This window comes from Cervus canadensis, chromosome 30 (assembly GCF_019320065.1).
Source record: "Cervus canadensis isolate Bull #8, Minnesota chromosome 30, ASM1932006v1, whole genome shotgun sequence".
Lineage (NCBI taxonomy): Eukaryota > Metazoa > Chordata > Mammalia > Artiodactyla > Cervidae > Cervus > Cervus canadensis.
In genome coordinates this window covers 12,577,931-12,595,843 of record NC_057415.1, presented here as the reverse complement: position 1 = coordinate 12,595,843, position 17,913 = coordinate 12,577,931, and the positions used below count along the sequence as shown (strand labels likewise).

The following is a 17,913-nucleotide window of genomic DNA, read 5'->3' as shown; positions in this document are numbered from 1 at the left end:
CAGACTGTTTTGGAGGCTGTTTTTGAAGGATATGACAGTAATTTCTACTGGGTTTTTCAAAAGGATTCTGGTCAAATAATATTTCCTGGAAGACTTTACATGAATAGTGGACAAAAACCCAGATAATGTTAATGCAAATTCACACAAGTCTGTATATTTCACAAGAAGTCAATGGGTATTTTCGTGAAAGTTTCAGCTTAACATCTTATGGAATAAGATTCTTTGAATTTGATTTATGGTACAATATAAAATTCTCTCTCCAGCTGCAGAGGTGAAGGCATATCACTTTTATTTTTTAAATAAACTTCTAGTTAATTACAAGGACTCAAATAAGAGTGTTTTTAAAAAGCCTATGAATGTTGAAATTTCCTCCAGATATGGAGAAATGATGAATAGAATATTACCTACTAACAATGAAATAAGGAGCTTATGGCATTTTTCTTTCCCAGGCTCAGTTTTTTTTAAAGTCAGGTTTAAATTTGCATGAGAACTCATCATTTGAGTTCCAGATTTTCTATCTCTCAAGTACAAACTGTGCACATTTCAATCCTCACAAGAAAGCTTTTGATGTGTTCCTTTAAGACTACAATATACAACATTTTATCAGTGTTATCACTATATTCAGGCTTACTATGTTTCACTATATTGTTAATATTAAATTTTTACCCCTAAATTTCCCCAAAGTCTGCTAGTCTGTGTATCTACAGCCCATTTCTCAGACTGTTGCAATGTAGCAGCTTCTTTTTGTATGTGAGTACACAATCATTTCAGTTCATTCGCTCAATTGTGTCCGACTTTTTGTGACCCCACGGACTGCAGCCCTGTTCATCACCAACTCCCAGAGTTTACTGAAATTCATGTCCACTGAGTCGGCGATGCCATCCAACCATCTCATCCTCTGTCATCCCCTTCTCCTTCCGTCTTCAATCTTTCCCAGAATCCAGGGTCTTTTCTTTTTTTTTCCATTTATTTTTATTAGTTGGAGGCTAATTATTTAAAATATTGTAGTGGTTTTTGCCATACATTGACATGAATCAGCCATGGATTTACATGTATTCCCCATACCGATCCCCCCTCCCACCTCTCCCTCTCCACCCAATCCCTCTGGGTCTTCCCAGTGCACCAGGCCCGAGCACTTGTCTCATGCATCCAACCTGGGCTGGTGATCTGTTTCACCCTTGATAATATGCATGTTTCGATGCTCTTCTCTTGAAACATCCCACCCTCGCCTTCTCCCAGAGTCCAAAAGTCTGTTCTGTACATCTGTGTCTCTTTTTCTGTTTGGCATATAGGGTTATCGTTACCATCTTTCTAAATTCCATATATATGCGTTAGTATACTGTATTGGTCTTTATCTTTCTGGCTTACTTCACTCTGTATAATGGGCTCCAGTTTCATCCATCTCATTAGAACTGATTCAAATGAATTCTTTTTAATGCTGAGTAATATTCCATGGTGTATATGTACCACAGCTTCCTTATCCATTTGTCTGCTGATGGGCATCTAGGTTGCTTCCATGTCCTGGCTATTATAAACAGTGCTGCAATGAACATTGAGGTGCACGTGTCTCTTTCAGATCTGGTTTCCTCAGTGTGTATGCCCAGAAGTGGGATTGCTGGGTCATATGGCAGTTCTATTTCCAGTTTTTAAAAGAATCTCCACACTGTTCTCCATAGCGGCTGTACTAGTTTGCATTCCCACCAACAGTGTAAGAGGGTTCCCTTTTCTCCACACCCTCTCCAGCATTTATTACTTGTAGACTTTTGGATAGCAGCCATCCTGACTGGTGTGTAATGGTACTTCATTGTGGTTTTGGTTTGCATTTCTCTGATAATGAGTGATGTTGAGCATCTTTTCATGGGTTTATTAGCCATCTGTATGTCTTCTTTGGAGAAATGTCTGTTTGGTTCTTTGGCCCATTTTTTGATTGGGTCACTTATTTTTCTGGAATTGAGCTGCAGGAGTTGTTTGTATATTTTTGAGATTAATCCTTTGTTTGTTGCTTCGTTTGCTATTATTTTCTCCCAATCTGAGGGCTCTCTTTTCACCTTGCTTATAGTTTCCTTTGTTGTGCAAAAGCTTTTAAGTTTCATTAGGCCCCATTTGTTTAGTTTTGCTTTTGTTTCCAATATTCTGGGAGGTGGGTCATAGAGGATCCTGCTGTGGTTTATGTTGTAGAGTGTTTTGCCTATGTTCTCCTCTAGGAGTTTTATAGTTTCTGGTCTTGCATTTAGATCTTTAATCCATTTTGAGTTTATTTTTGTGTATGGTGTTAGAAAGTGTTCTAGTTTCATTCTTTTACAAGTGGTTGACCAGTTTTCCCAGCACCACTTGTTAAAGAGGTTGTCTTTTTCCATTGTATATCCTTGCCTCCTTTGTCAAAGATAAGGTGTCCATAGGTTCGTGGATTTATCTCTGGGCTTTCTATTCTGTTCCATTGATCTATATTTCTGTCTTTGTGCCAGTACCATACTGTCTTGATGACTGTGGCTTTGTAGTAGAGTCTGAAGTCAGGCAGGTTGATTCCTCCAGTTCCATTCTTCTTTCTCAAGTTTACTTTGGCTATTTGAGGTTTTTTTGTATTTCCATACAAATTGTGAAATTATTTGTTCTAGTTCTGTGAAAAATACCGTTGGTAGCTTGATAGGGATTGCATTGAATCTATAGATTGCTTTGGGTAGTGAATGGTATTGTTTCCTTAATTTCTCTTTCTGTTTTCTCATTGTTAGTGTTTAGGAATGCAAGGGATTTCTGTGTGTTAATTTTATATCCTGCAACTTTACTATATTCATTGATTAGCTCTAGTAATTTTCTGGTAGAGTCTTTAGGGTTTTCTATGTAGAGGATCATGTCATCTGCAAACAGAGAGAGTTTCACTTCTTCTTTTCCTAACTAGATTCCTTTTACTTCTTTTTCTGCTCTGCCAGGGTCTTTTCAAATGAGTCAGTTCTTTGCATCAGGTGGCCAAAATATTGGAGTTTCAGCTTCAACATTAGTCCTTCCAATGAACACCCAGGACTGATCTCCTTTAGGATAGACTGGTTGGATCTCCTTGCAGTCCAAGGGACTCTCAAGGGTGTTCTCCAACACCACAGTTCAAAAGCATCAATTCTTTGGTGCTCAGTTTTCTTTATGGTCCAACTCTCACATTCATACATGACTACTGGAAAAACCATAGCCTTGACTAGATGGACCTTTGTTGGCAAAGTAATGTCTCTGTTTTTTAATATGCTGTCTAGGTTGGTCATAACTTTCCTTCCAAGGAGTAAACATCTTTTAGTTTCAAGGCCGCAGTCACCATCTGCAGTGATTTTGGAGCCCCAACAAAATAAAGCCAGCCACTGTTTCCACTGTTTCCCCATCTATTTGCCATGAAGTGATGGGACAGGATGCCATGATCTTAGTTTTCTGAATGTTGAGCTTTAAGCCAACTTTTTCACTCTCCTCTTTCACTTTCATTAAGAGGCTCTTTAGTTCTTCTTCACTTTCTGCCATAAGGGTGGTGTCATCTGCATATCTGAAGTTGTTGATATTTCTCCTGGCAATCTTGATTCCAGCTTGTGCTTCCTCCAGCCCAGCATTTCTCATGATGTACTCTACATATAAGTTAAATAAGCACGGTGACAATATACAGCCTTGACGTACTCCTTTTCCTATTTGGAACCAGTCTGTTGTTCCATGTCCAGTTCTGACTGTTGCTTCATTACCTGCATACAGATTTCTAAAGAGGCAGGTCAGGTGATCTGGTATTCCCATCTCTTGAAGATATTTCCACAGTTTGTTGTATACGCACAGTCAAAGTCTTTGGCATAGTCAATAAAGCAGAAATAGATGTTTTCCTGGAACGCACTTGTTTTTTTGATGATCCAGCTGATGTTGGCAATCTGGTCTCTGGTTCCTCTGCCTTTTCTAAAACCAGCTTGAACATCTGGAAGTTCACGGTTCACAGATTGTTGAAGCCTGGCTTGGAGAATTTTGAGCATCACTTTGCTAGCGTGTGAGATAAGTGCAGTGATTTGAGCATTCTCTGGCTTTCCCTTTCTTAGGGATTGGAATGAAAACTGACCTTTTCCAGTCTTGTGGCCACTGCTGTTTTCCAAATTTGCTGGCATATTGAGTGCAACACTTTCACACCATCATCAATAATCCTAAGCAAATTCTAATTAACAAGAACATTGGCATCATATTCCTTGTTGAATAAGAACACACATTGATCCTTTGTGATAAAGTTGAAATCTGGAGCCAAGAAATTCCGAAGGACAATGATCACCCTGGCAGAAGTGAGCAGATTTTAGGTGCCGTCAAGGCATTGCTTCCCTACTCAAAAGGCCTACTCAATGCTCAATCTTTGAACAAAGTATAAAACTTTATATGGTAGAAATTGTATTATTTTATTCTTTTAAACTGTAATGTTTTTATTTATGTCATAGCACGTTTTCAATACGGAGAGTTGGGAGGTAATTCATGTTGGAGGTATTACAATGTATGTGGACAGGTGAACATACAATTTCTCATCTAAACTGTAATAGTTCTGAAAGTATAAGGGGGCACTAGTAATTATTATACTGATATATCAGGTGTAAACTGCGATGATGCTGTGCAAACTTAAACTTAAAAGACAAGAAATGAACCAAATGCACAGCAAATATGTGAAAGTACAGGTTTCACAAATAAAATAGATGCCCTTATGAGTTGGAGTTTTTTTCTTTAAGCTGAAATTCCTATCAAAGTCCCAGTGGCATTTTTCACAGAAAAAGAAAAAACAACCCTGCAATTCGTATGAAACCATGAGACTGAAAATAGCTAAAGCAATTTTGAGCAAGAACAAAGCTGGAAGCATCATGCTCCTGGTTTTAAACTATATTACACAGCTGGTACTGGCATAAAAACGAACACATTGACCAGTGGAATAGAATAGACGACCCAGGAATAAGCTTATGCATTTATGGTTAACTCGTTTCCAACAAGGGCTTTCCTGGTGGCTCAGGTAATATTTCCCAAAGTATTACAGTTTGGATGAGAAGTGGTAAAGAATCCACCTGCCAATGCAGGAGTCGCAGATTTGATCCCTGGGTTAGGAAGATCCTCTGCAGAAGGAAAGGGCAATCCACTGGAGTATTCTTGCCTGGGAAATCCTGTGGACACAGGAGCCTGGCACTGGCAGGCTATTAGTCCATGTGGTCACAGAGAGTTGGCCATGACGGAAGCGACTGAACACAAGTACCAGCAAGAAGTTCTCAGATTTGATCCAAAAAAGGAAAACCAGTAAATTACACACCATCAAAATTTAAGACTTCCATTCTGTGAGAGATCCTGATAAAACAATGCAAACACATCAGCAGAAAACAATTTCAAGCCACAAGTCTGACAAAAGAATACTATTTAGAATATATACGGAATCCTCAAATTTCAACAGTACAAAAAGCAAACAATACAAAAAGCATGGGCAAAAGACGTAGAGAGACATTTCACTGAAGAACATATACAGATGGTAAACAAGTACTTGAAAAGTTTTCAGCATCATTACTCACTAGGGAAATGAAAATAAAAACTACGATGAGAAATCACCACATACCTAAGACATTCACACATCTAAGAGACGGTTAAAAAAAAAATGTGACACCAAATGCTGTTGAAGATGCAGAGAAACCAGATTACTTGTTTATTTCTGGTGGGAAAGAAAGATGGCACAGTCACTCTGGGAAACTGGCAGATTCTTAAAATGCAACTAGCTTTCAATTTAGCAACTAACCTTCAATCTAGCATTTGCACTCCAGGACACTGGGCTTCCCTCATGGCTCAGATGGTAAAGAATCTGCCTGCAATGCAGGAGATGAGGGTTCAATCCCTGGGCTGTGGAGACCCCTGTAGAAGGAAATGACAAACCACTTCAGTATTCTTACCCAGAAAATTCCATGGACAGAAGAGCCTGGCAGGCTACATTCCACGGGGTTGCAAAGAGTTGGACACAACTGAGCAATTAATGCTTTCACTCTCTCCTGGGTATTTATTCCAGAGAAATGAAAATCTATTTTTGCACATAATCCTGTACATAAATATTTATAGTAGCTTATCCATAATGGTTGCAAAATGGAAACAATCCAGATGCCCTTCAAGGGCTGAATAGTTAAAGTGTGATACATCTGTACTGAAGAATACAACTCAACATTAAAAAGGAATGAACTATTGATACATGCAACAATCTGGACAGAACTCCAAAGAACTGTGCTAAAAAGAAGCCAAAATAGTTAGGTACCATCTGGCGCCATTTATATAACATTCTTGAAATGACAACATTACAGAACTAGAGGACAAAGTAGTGGTTGCTTGGGGTTGAGAATGGGGTGAAGGCTGGAGGGAAGTGACTGTGATTTTCAAAGTGCAACACAATGGTGGAACTCTTTTGTATCTTGATGGCATCAATGTCAATATCCTAGTTGGAATATTGCACTGACATCTGCAAGATGATCCCATTAGGGTAAAGGATGCATCTCTATTTTTTTCCTACAACTGTATGTGAATCTACAGTTATCTAAAAGAAAACATTCACTAAAACACACGCAACAGACATCTTCTCTGCCCCTTAAAACGTTTCCTTTAGAAAATTTCCTGGCAACCCAAGAATACTCACTGCTATTCCAAGATATCAAAGCCAGTGAGAACTTACAAATTGACATTAAATCACTTAAATCACTGTTAATATTAAGAACCTATCAGGACTTCTCTGGGTGTCCAGTGGTTAATAAATCACCTGCCAATTCAGGGACACGGATTTGATCTCTGATCTGGGAAGATTCCGCATGCCTGGGAGCTACTGAACCCAAGTGCTGCAGCTACTAAAGCCCGTGCGCTCTAGAGCCTCTGCTCAGCAACAAAAGAGTAGCCCCCACTAGAGAAAGCCTGTGTGCAGCAATGAAGACCCAGCAAGGCCAAATAAATTAAAAAACAAACAAGTAAAATTTTTTAAAAAAATTAAGAACATGTCAGAAAAATAAAACACCTTAAAACATCCTTTAGATAGTGTAAACAGAAAATGTCTGTAAGTCCACATAACTCAGTAGTTATAACTGAATCTATGTTTCCTTTTTTTTTAATTGTACAGCCAAATAAATTGTAGCTGGATTAAAAAGTTAAATGTTTCTTTTTTTTTTAAATTTTCCCATTTATTTTTATTAGTTGGAGGCTAATTACTTTACAATATTGTAGTGGTTTTGCCCGTATTTCCTTTTATATAGTACTTTTGAAGAATGGTGTAAGAATAAATGTAACAAATTTAGGAAGCTACAGTTTTAGCCTTTTACCAAAAACAAATTCAAACTTTACATAAACTACAATGTCATGTTTGCATTGAATTTTTGCTCTGTGATAAAAATCAGGGAGAAGAGGTCTACCGTTCTTTTACTCAAATTCATAAAAATAAATTTTGTTTTGGATTTTTCAGTATTAAAAGATGTAAGTTAATTTCACTAGTGCTTAAAACAAACTTCTTCAAATTAATTTTATGTTGCAGTATCAAAGCCCTTCTGTTGTTGTTCAGTTGCTAAGTTGTATCTGACTCTTTGTGGTCCCATGGACAGGAGCCTGCCAGCCTCCTCTGTCCATGGCATTTCCCAGGCAGGAACACTGGAGTGGGTTGCCATTTCCTTCTCCAGGGGATCTTCCCAACCCAAAGATCAACATCCCCCACTGCCCCCACCTATCTCCTGCATTGGCAGGTGGATTCTCTATTGCTGAGCCACCAGGGAAGCCCTGTTAAAACTGTCCAAATTATAGTAAAAGATCCTAGTAGAAGGAAAAATTCCTTAAATATTTTTTACATCTATTGATAGTCTGTCTGATGCCAAGGGTGCCAACTTGTATCTCTTTGATCCTAATCTTATAACTATGTAGCAGGGTTTCTGAGGAATACTTTATATACCAAAGTTACACTTTTAATTGGTAAAGGTAATACATACCTTTAAGCTTAGGCTTCTTAACTCAATTGAGTAACGGATTGTCACTTGGAAAAGAAAAGGAATTTTTTCCAAGTAGAAAATAATTATAAAATTTAGATCTCTAAAGCTTTATCTCTTTAATCTATTTCAAAGTATTTGTGCAGGTGATAGTATATAATTTGCTGATTGATTGTTTCATGAAGTCCACACTTTTATTTCGATCATCCTGAACAGTTTTTCTCGAAGTTGTGCTCATAAAAAGTATAAATATTTTGGCTTCATTTGTTTTATTTACTTTTTTTTTCTGGGAGTCTTTGACACCTCTTATTTCAGATTTGTATTGTACCTGGTAGTGTCTAGAACCAATCAAAATAAGAGTTCTACTGAATTTGAGACTACACAACTATACTTGCTAATTCCCTGTGCGGGTGGGCCATCCTATCTTATTCAAAGGCACCTTTCAAGGGAAACATATTTCCTGCACCAACAGTATGGCATAGCCATTCCACTCCTGAATGAACAGACTCCTTACCCAGGTGGGGAAAAACATTTACAAAGCAGAAACATCCTATCAAAATCTGACTTTAAAGGAGACCTTCCTTTGAGGCCAGGAGTCTTCATCCATAAACCTGGGAGAATGTTCCTTGAGAGGGGATCTTAGCAAGGGTGATATTTAAAATGTTGGACTGTGTAAATGGCAGATGCCTGAACATTCAGGTAGATGTCAAGTTGGCATAAAATAGCCACACATCAGAGCTGGATCCTTGCCCAGGACAGGTCTCTGACTCAGGGAATTCTTAAATGAACAGTTTATAATAGAACTTATTTCTCTCTAATTCATTATACATTTAGAAAATGAATGTGACCAGTTAGAAAATAGATTAGACCAGTTCCACCCATTAGTGGAAGTAGTAGTAGTAGTGAAAGTCACTCAGTCGTGTCCGGCTCTTGCAACACCATGGACTGAAGCCTGCCAGGCTCCTCTGTCCATGGAATTCTCCAGGCAAGAATACTGGAGTGGGTTGCCATTTCCTTCTCCAGGGGATCTTTCTGACCCAGGAATCGAACCCAAGTCTCCTGCATTGGAGGCAAATTCTTTACTGACTGAACTATGAGGGAAGTCCCAGGTCCTAATGTGAAGATTTCAAAGCCTCACAGCAAAGCCTTAAAAGTAGCACTCAAAGCTTTTCCCTCTCAGCTTGACTTGGCTCATTATTATATTTCTGTGAGCTTGATCTATTTCTTCTAAGGGATAGAAATAGATTAGTCCTGGACCAACTTCAGGTTGCTTGGGTACAGTTTAGGAAGGAAAAGCCTTTGTGCCTGTGCACCATTTCACATGAAGTTCAAATTTTAAAGCATAGAGCCAGCATTCACACAACTGTTTTGAGCTTCCCAAGAATTGGATTTTCACACTGGTGTTCATCCTCCAGGTGGCAGCAATCCCTCTTACCAGAAAGTGGCAATCTTGGTAGCTCTAGTTTTGCATCTGCCTGTGCCAATGCACGAGACATAAGAGCTGTGGGTCCAATCCCTGGGTGGTGAATATCACCTGGAGGAGGGCACAGCAATCCACTTCAGTCTTCCTGCCTGGAGAATCCCCATGGACAGAAGAGCCTGGCAGGCTACAGTCCATGGGGTTGCAGAGAGTAAGACATGACTAAGTGACAGAGCACACAGGCACATGTGTCTCTCCAGAATATGCATCTCTGTTCCAACAGTGAAGGCAGACTTAGTGTCCCAGACTCAAATCTACAAAGTGGAAGGCTCACCTAAATCCTAATCTCAGTGACTTTCAAACCTAGAAAATAGTCTCCCAAATCACTGTAATTGTGTGTGGTTGTCTGACCTGATGGAGCCAGAAAGTGTTAGTCTTAGTCTTGTCCGACCCTTCGTGATCCCCTGGACCGTAGCCCACCAGGTTCCTCTGTCCATGAGATTTCCCAGGCAAGAACACTGGAGTGGGTTGCCATTTCCTTCTCCAAGGAATCATTCTGACTCAGGGATTGAACCCGCCATCTCCTGCATTGGCAGGTGGGTTCTTTATAGTCTGAGCCACCAGGGGGCCTCTGATGTAGCTGGAACTACTAGCTATTCACAGAAAGTCGATTTCCCCTCCCAAATGGCAGTGGTTAGACTACATTTCCCAGCATGCCTCAGGGTAAATGTGATTTTGTGACTGAATTTAGCTGGTGGCTTATGAGCGGAAGTACCCTTAAAGAAATAAGTGTAAACCTTCTGCCCCTTGTCCCACTTCCACAATCTGGTTACAATGAGCCCCTAAGAGCCACAAGATGGAAAGAGTCTGGGTTCCTGAGTTACCTCCTGGAGAATAAATATCAGAGTGGCCATAACCAGGACTGTTACACAAATGAGGAGTCTAATTCTATTGCACTTGAACCATTGTACCCCCTGGGGTGTCTTTGTCATAGCACTTTTGCTTACCCTAACACCATACTCTGAAGATAATGTTAAAATTGACATTTCTTTTTTATTTTTCTGATTTTTTCCTTTATCATAATTGAAAAATGAAATCACTTAACATGAATATTTGATACATAATTTCCTTAGAACTTCCCTATGGTGAAACAAAACTGTCCATATTTAAAGAGTGTATATGATATTAACACTCATGACAATTTCAAACCAACTAGCATTGGTATAGCTTAAAATCACTATTAGTTGTGGCTGTTTATGGAAAAAAGGCACAAAGCTTATTACGGCCCAGCATGCCAAAGGATTTAATCTTACATTGTCACAGCGCTCAAACATGGCTCTGTGTGGACATGTAGAATGTGAAGACACTATTAACCGCCATCTGCTTCTCATAAGTCTCTTAAAACAAAGGTTGGGAAAATAGTACCTCAAATATAGTAACTAACAAAAATATCTCCATTAACTACTTTTTACCCAGAGTGGTTAAAGACAAAAAAATAGGAATTCTTGTAGCTTTATTATCCGATAAACTGCTAATAAGCTCCCATTAGAAGTTCTTCAGACATTACACCAAGCCATCTTGGTCTTCTGATCATATATATACTCCTATATATATATGCATTTTTTCAAGTAAAGAAATGTTTAACAGATGTAAACTATTTATTGAATATTTGCCATCAAATATTGTTAAACACATTATCTTGCAGCATATCACTTTCAGGTTAAAATGTCAGAAACAAACACCAATATTTACAATTCTTTTAAAGAATGTTATATAATGACACATTAAGGCATAAATTCTTTTGGCTTATAATTCTTAAAAGAATGATAATAGCAAAAGTGATGCAAAATCTTCAATGTGAGATTATGATTAAGCTACATTTTACAAAAATATGGTGTAAAATGGCAATAATCCCATTCAACATCCTGGATTACTAGATCCCTCCAGAAGGGGCTGATAATTTATACAGTCAAACTTTAAAATTTACAGATAAAGGCAGTCCAATACTGCCACTGAGAAGTACATCTCTTAACACATACAACTCTCAGGCCACAGTTTTGAAGGTCTGAACTACCAAGCTGGTAGTTGATGAATTAGTTGATGAACTAGTCGGTTGGCACTTATGAAAACATTTATTGCCTTGACATCTTTAAAATAGGTTTTCAGAGTATCGGTGAAACTTTTGGAGTACTTTACGAATTCTTTCTTTTGGTGGTCACGTGCCCTGCGGTCCTGGTATTGATATTTCTTGAAGACATTGTTTACTGTATCAAGAAGTTCTTTTATTGCACTAGCTATATCCTTGACTGTCTGCAAAAACCTCACTCTGTCATTGATCTCATCTGGGATCTTACTGAGAATTTGTTTAAGTGCTTGTGCCTTTTTGTTTAGGCCCTGGAATTCTGGCTCTGGTTGTTCAATCATATACTCTTCTACATCATCACCTGCCATTTGAAGAAGGGATTCTGTGAAGTTGACTTCTACACTTTTTTCCTCTAAAATGTTCGTAATTATGTCTTGTGTGAATCCTGGATTTTCTTTTTCTTTCTTTTTTTTTTTTTAGTCCTGGATTTTCTTTTTCAGCCTTAATGAAAGCTGCTCTCATGTCTGAGCTGCAGACAGATTTACTCATTCTAGCTCATTAAACACAGAATACATGACTGCATAGAGGGGCATAGAAACCATTGAAGTGGTCTCAGCTTCATTCTTCATCTCTCCCATTGTCATCCTCATTCAAAAGCCAACGACAGTAGAAAAAGCAGTGCTAAAATGCAGAGGAATCTTCATTCACAGCAGTCTTTCTTCTCTTTTTTGTGATAAAAGAATAAAGTACAAAACATATACTGACCGGCTACTGAGGTACTGACTTCACTTGCCACCTTTGAAGCCCTCTTCCAACTCCCAGATCAATTCACTCCAGTGATGCCGGAAGGACCCGAGAGGAACCCTAAAATGGACATTTCTGAATTTTTTTTCTGAATATATAAGTGGGAGATGATGGTGAAGGATAGAGAAATGCCGGGGTCCAGCCTCGGCAGGATCCAGGGGGTACCCTCAGGATGAACAGTGTCGGTGAGAGAAGACACGTGAGACTAGCCTTGATAGGGCCAAGTCTGTGTTTTACTTTTTGACAACAGTTTTTATGCCCTCACTCAGAACGTATCCAAGGTACAAGGTGCTTATTCATGCTTACACAGGATTAGTATTACATCATTTTGTTTTTTAGGAAGAGCAGGATGTTTTTTGCTTTCTAATTCTAGAGTAAATCTTAGCACATTATCTTCTGGCCTTGGGCCCATTAACATTTTATGCAGGTCAGGTGAATGTAAACCTATTTTCCGTTTCTGTGGTGACCTTAACTGAAAGGTAGCAGTCTCATAGAGCAACAGTACAGAGTAGAACTATAACCTTGTTAACACAAAAATTAATCCTTCTGCAGAAGCTGTCAGTTGAGTTTATCTAAGAAGTTTACCCCACATTGACTGCGACTTTGGTGAGGCAGCCCCTGCCTAGTACTCCTGGCTAATAATTAACAACCGTTTCATTGTTACCACACTAGGGCTAAGCTCTTATTTTTCTAGATCTATGACTATATTAACAATGGTTTCTATAACACAACCTTAGCACATTAAGAGCAAAAACACAGCAAGCAAATGTTAACCCAATAACCACTTTTAGAACAATTTTTCTTGTGTTTTCTAATAGGGCTTCTTCACTCCCCGAAGGGCTCTATGTCTATTAGGGCCTTTATATGATCAGGTTCTTTATGCTGTTTTATGATTAGGGTATTATAAGCAGTCATGCATATTAGTACCAAGGGCATAGGCGTATTTGCCAAACAAACTAAAATACCAGCAAAGGAGTTTAAATTAAAACACTCCTTTCACCCTGGATAATCTCATAAAATACCACCACCCGGGAAACTTATTGATTAAAGTTCTAAATTGATTCTTATTTGGAAAGAGATCGGGGAAGGCCTTCTGCCTGTGTCACAGAAATTAGGGAGTAGTCTATTGAAGCAAGCATCAGAAAGACAGATATCATCTGTGAGCGCCGGGGGCAGCTTTTCGGAATCCCTGAAAACCTGATCCGCCTTGCCTGTCAGGTTTTCTCCCTCATGACCTTGTCATGGGTAGGGTCTCGTGTGTTGGCTCCCGGCAGAGAGACCTGGTGTGCTGCCGTCCATGGGGTCTCAAAGAATCGGACACAACTGAGCAACTGAACAACAGCGTATAAGGGTAATCAACACGGACATCTATTGTCTTGAATAAACTAAGACGCTGATTTGAATCTTTTATAACTTAAGTAACACAAAATAATTTGTTTCAAAAGAAAGGTAAAATTTATATTTTTATTTTTGGATGCTCTCAAATTTTTATAGAAGAGTTCTCCAAATATTGTCAAAAATATAATCTAGAATGTATGTTTTTTGATAAATGAATATTGTTTTATGCTCAAATGAATGAGCATTCATTCTTTTATTTTAAGGTACAGTACAGGACAGTACTTCTCAGTTTGCTTATATTCTAACAGTGAGGAAATTAGATTCTTGCATATTATATAACTTGGGCTTCCCTGGCGGCTCAAATGGTAAAGAATCTGCCTGCAGTGAAGGAGATCCAGGTTTGATCCCTGGGTTGAAAAGATCCCTGGAGAAGGGAAAGGCAACCCACTCCAGTATTCTTGCCTGGAGAATCCCATGGACAGAGGAGCCTGGTTGGCTACAATCCACAGGGTGGCAAAGAGTCAGATGCGACTAAGCAACTAACACTTTCATATATAACTTAGCACAACAGTTTGTGATAGGTTCCAAAAACTGGTCTAGAAGTTATTAAATTTGAAAACAGTCAATACTAAGAAAGTATGTGTGTATGTTTGTGATAGGTTCCAAAAACTGGTCTAGGAGTTATTAAATTTGAAAACATTCAATCCTAAGAAAGTATGTGTGTATGTTTCTGGGTGACTAATAAGTCTCAGAAATGTAAATATTGATAACTATAATAAAGCATTTACTATAGAAATAAGATTAAATCATTTCTATTTTAGTTGTTTATTCTATTCTATTGCCTATTCTATTTGGGAATACAAATACAGAAATAAACTTTTTAAAAAATGTACAATTGTTTTCAGTGTTCAAAGACCTCAAGTTCTATTAAAACGAACAGCTCTCTTAAGTTCTGTGGAGAAAACCAAGGCAAAACCAACAGTTTTGAATTAAATCAGAGAAATTTTGAAACAACTTAGCATTATGAAAAAGTTGGAGGTAACATAGATGCCGTTGAAAAATGACAATTTGTTATTTCAACACCTTCACATTCTCAGAGATATAAGCTGTGACTACATTGTCAGCCATACTCCTGCATGCTGTTGAAAGTGAATTAAAGCTGGCTAAAGACACATACCCCCTCATGGATCACTGCCTTGTCATGGCAAAGGGGCTTATGTAACTCAGTGAAGCTATGAGCCATGCCGTGCAGGGCCACCTGAGACAGATGGGTCATAGCAGAGAATTCTGACAAAACGTGATCCAATAGAGGAGGGAATGGCAAACCACCTCAGTATATTTGCTGTGAGAACCTCATGAACTGTAAAAAAGGACAGAAAGATATAACACTGAAGACAAGTCCCCCAGGTCTGAAGGTGTCCATCATGCTACTGGGGAAGAGCGAAGTGAAAGTCACTCAGTTGTATGACTCTTTGCGACCCCATGGACTGTAGTCCGTGGAATTCTCCAAGCCAGAATACTGGAGTGGGTAGTCTTTCCCTTCTCCAGGGGATCTTTCCAACCCAGGGATCAAACCCAGGTCTCCTGCATTGCAGGTGGAATCTTTACCAACTCAGCTATCACAGAAACCCAGGAAGAGCAAAAGAGAACTACTGAATAGTCTCAGAAAGAACGCAGAGGCTGGGCCAAAGCAGAAATGATGCTCAGGTGTGGGTAGATCTGGCAATGAAAGTAAAATCCAATGCTTCAAAAACAGTATTGCATAGGAACCTGGAATGTTAGGTCCATGAATCGAGGTAAATTGCATGTGGTCAAGCAGGAGATGGTAAGAATAAACATAGACATCTTGGGAATTAGTGAATTAAAATGGACAGGAATGGGCGAATTTAATTCATATGACCATTATATCTACTACTGCGGCAAGAATCCCACAGAAGAAATGGAGTAGCCCTCATAATCAACAAAAGAGTCTAAAATGCAGTACTTGGGTGCAACCTCAAAAATGATGGAATGATCTCCATTTGTTTCCAAGGAAAGCCATTCAACATCACACTAATTCAAGTCTATATACCTAGCTAAAGATGATCAGTTCTATGAAGACCTATGAAGATCTCCCAGAACTAGCACCAAAAAAAAAAAAAAAAAAAAAAAAAAAGATGTTCTATTCATCATTGGGGATTGGAATGCAAAAGTAGGATGTCAAGAGATACCTGGAGTAACAGGCAAGTTTGGCCCTGGATAACAAAATGAAGCAGGGCAAAGGCTAACTGAATTCTGCCAAGAGAATGCATTGGTCATAGCAAATACCCATTTCAATCACACAAGAGATGACTTTACACATGGACATCACCATATGGCCAATATCAAAATCAAATTGATTACATTCTTTGTACCTGAAAATGGAAAAGCTGTATACAGTTAGCAAAAACAAGACCTGGAGCTGACTGTGGCTCAAATCACCAGCTTCTCATAGCAAAATTCATTCTTAAACTAAAGAAAGTGGGGGAAACTACTAGGCTAGCCAGGTATGACTTCAACCAAATCCCCTGTGAATATGCAGTGGAGGTAACAAATAGATTCAAGGGATTAGCTCTAGTTAAGAGTGTTCCTGACGAACTATGGATAGAAGTCTGTAATATTGTATAGCAGGCAGCAAACAAAACCATCCCAAAGGAAAAAAAAAAAGCAAGAAGGCAAAGTGGTTATCTGAGGAGGTCTTACAAATAGTTAAAAAAAGAAAAGAAATGAAAAAAAAAAAAAGAAAAGAAATGAAAAGCAAGAGAGAAAGGGAAAGGTATATCAAACTAAACACAGATTTCCAAAGAACAGCACAGAGAGACAAAAAGGCCTTCTTCAATGAAGAGTGTATAAAACTAGAAGAAAGCAATATAAGGGGAAAGACTGAAGATCTCTTCAGGAAAGTTGGAAATATCAAAGGAGCATTTTGCCCAAAGATGAGCATAATAAAGGACATAAATTGTAGAGACCTAGTCGATGCTGAAGAGATCAAGAAGAGATGGAAAGAATACATGGAAGAACTGTACAAAAAAGATCCAAATGAACTGGATTACTTCAATGGTGTGGTCAGCCACCCAGAGCCAGACATTCTGAAGAGCAAAGTCAAGTGGGCCTTAGGAAACAGTGCTGGTAATAAAGCTAGTGGATGTGATGGAATTCCAATAGAACTATTCGAAACCCTAAAGGATGATGCCATCAAGGTGTTGCATTCATTATACCAACAAATCTGGAAGACCCAGCAGTGGCCACAGGATTGGAATAGGCCAATCCTCATCCCAGTTTTCAAGAAGGGTAGTACTAAAGAATGTGCTAACCATCAGACAATTGCACTCATCTCCCATGCTAGTAAGGTCATGTTTAAAATCTTGCATGCTAGACTTTAGCATTATTGGAACCAAGAACGTCCAGATGTCCAAGCTGGGTTTAGAAAAGGAAAAGGAATCAGAGGTCAAATTGCCAGGATTCACTGGATCATAGAGAAAACAAAGGAATTCCAGAAACACATCTACCTCTGTTTAATCGACTATGCCAAAGCCTCTGACTATGTGGATCATAATAAACTGTGGAAAGCTCTTAAAGAGATGGAAATACCTGACCATCTTACCTGTCTCCTAAGAAATCTGCATGCGGGTTAAGAAGCAACAGTTAGAACCCTGTATAGAACAGCTGATTGGTTCAAGATTGAGAAAGGAACACCGCAGGGCTGCCTGCTGTCACCCTGTTTGCTTAATCTGTACACTGAGAACATAGTGAGAAATGCCAGGCTGGATGAGTTACAAGTTGGAATCAAGGTAGGTGGGAGAAACATCAACAATCTCAGATATGCGGGTGGTAGCACTCTAATGGCGGAAAGTGAAGAGGAAGCAAAGTGCCTCTTGATGGGGTGAAGGAGAAGAGCGAAAGATCTGGCTTAAAACTAAACATTAAAAAACTAAGATCATGGCATCTGCCTCCATTACTTCACGGCAAATAGAGGAGGAAAAGGTGGAAGTAATGACAGATTTCCTCTTCTTGGGCTCTAAAATCACTGAGGATGGTGACTGCAGCCATGAAATCAGAAGACATTTGCTTCTTGGCAAGAAAGCTGCCAAACTTCGACAGAGTGTTTAAAAGCAGAGACGTAGCTTGGCTGACAAAGGTCCGTGGAGACAAGGCTATGATCTTCCCAGGGGTCACTTATGGTTACGAGAGCAGGACCGTAAAGAAGGCTGAGAGCTGAAGAATTGATGCCTTCGAACTGTGGTGCTGGAGAAGACTCCTGAAAGTCCCTTGGACAGCAAGGAGATCAAATCAGTCAA

General features: G+C 39.0%; 1 pseudogene; it reads right to left on the bottom strand.

Annotated features, from left to right (window-relative positions):
- Window positions 1-11,416: 11,416 nt before the first annotated feature.
- On the bottom strand, window positions 11,417-12,303 carry LOC122431916 (annotated as a pseudogene).
- Between the last annotated feature and the right edge of the window lie 5,610 nt (window positions 12,304-17,913).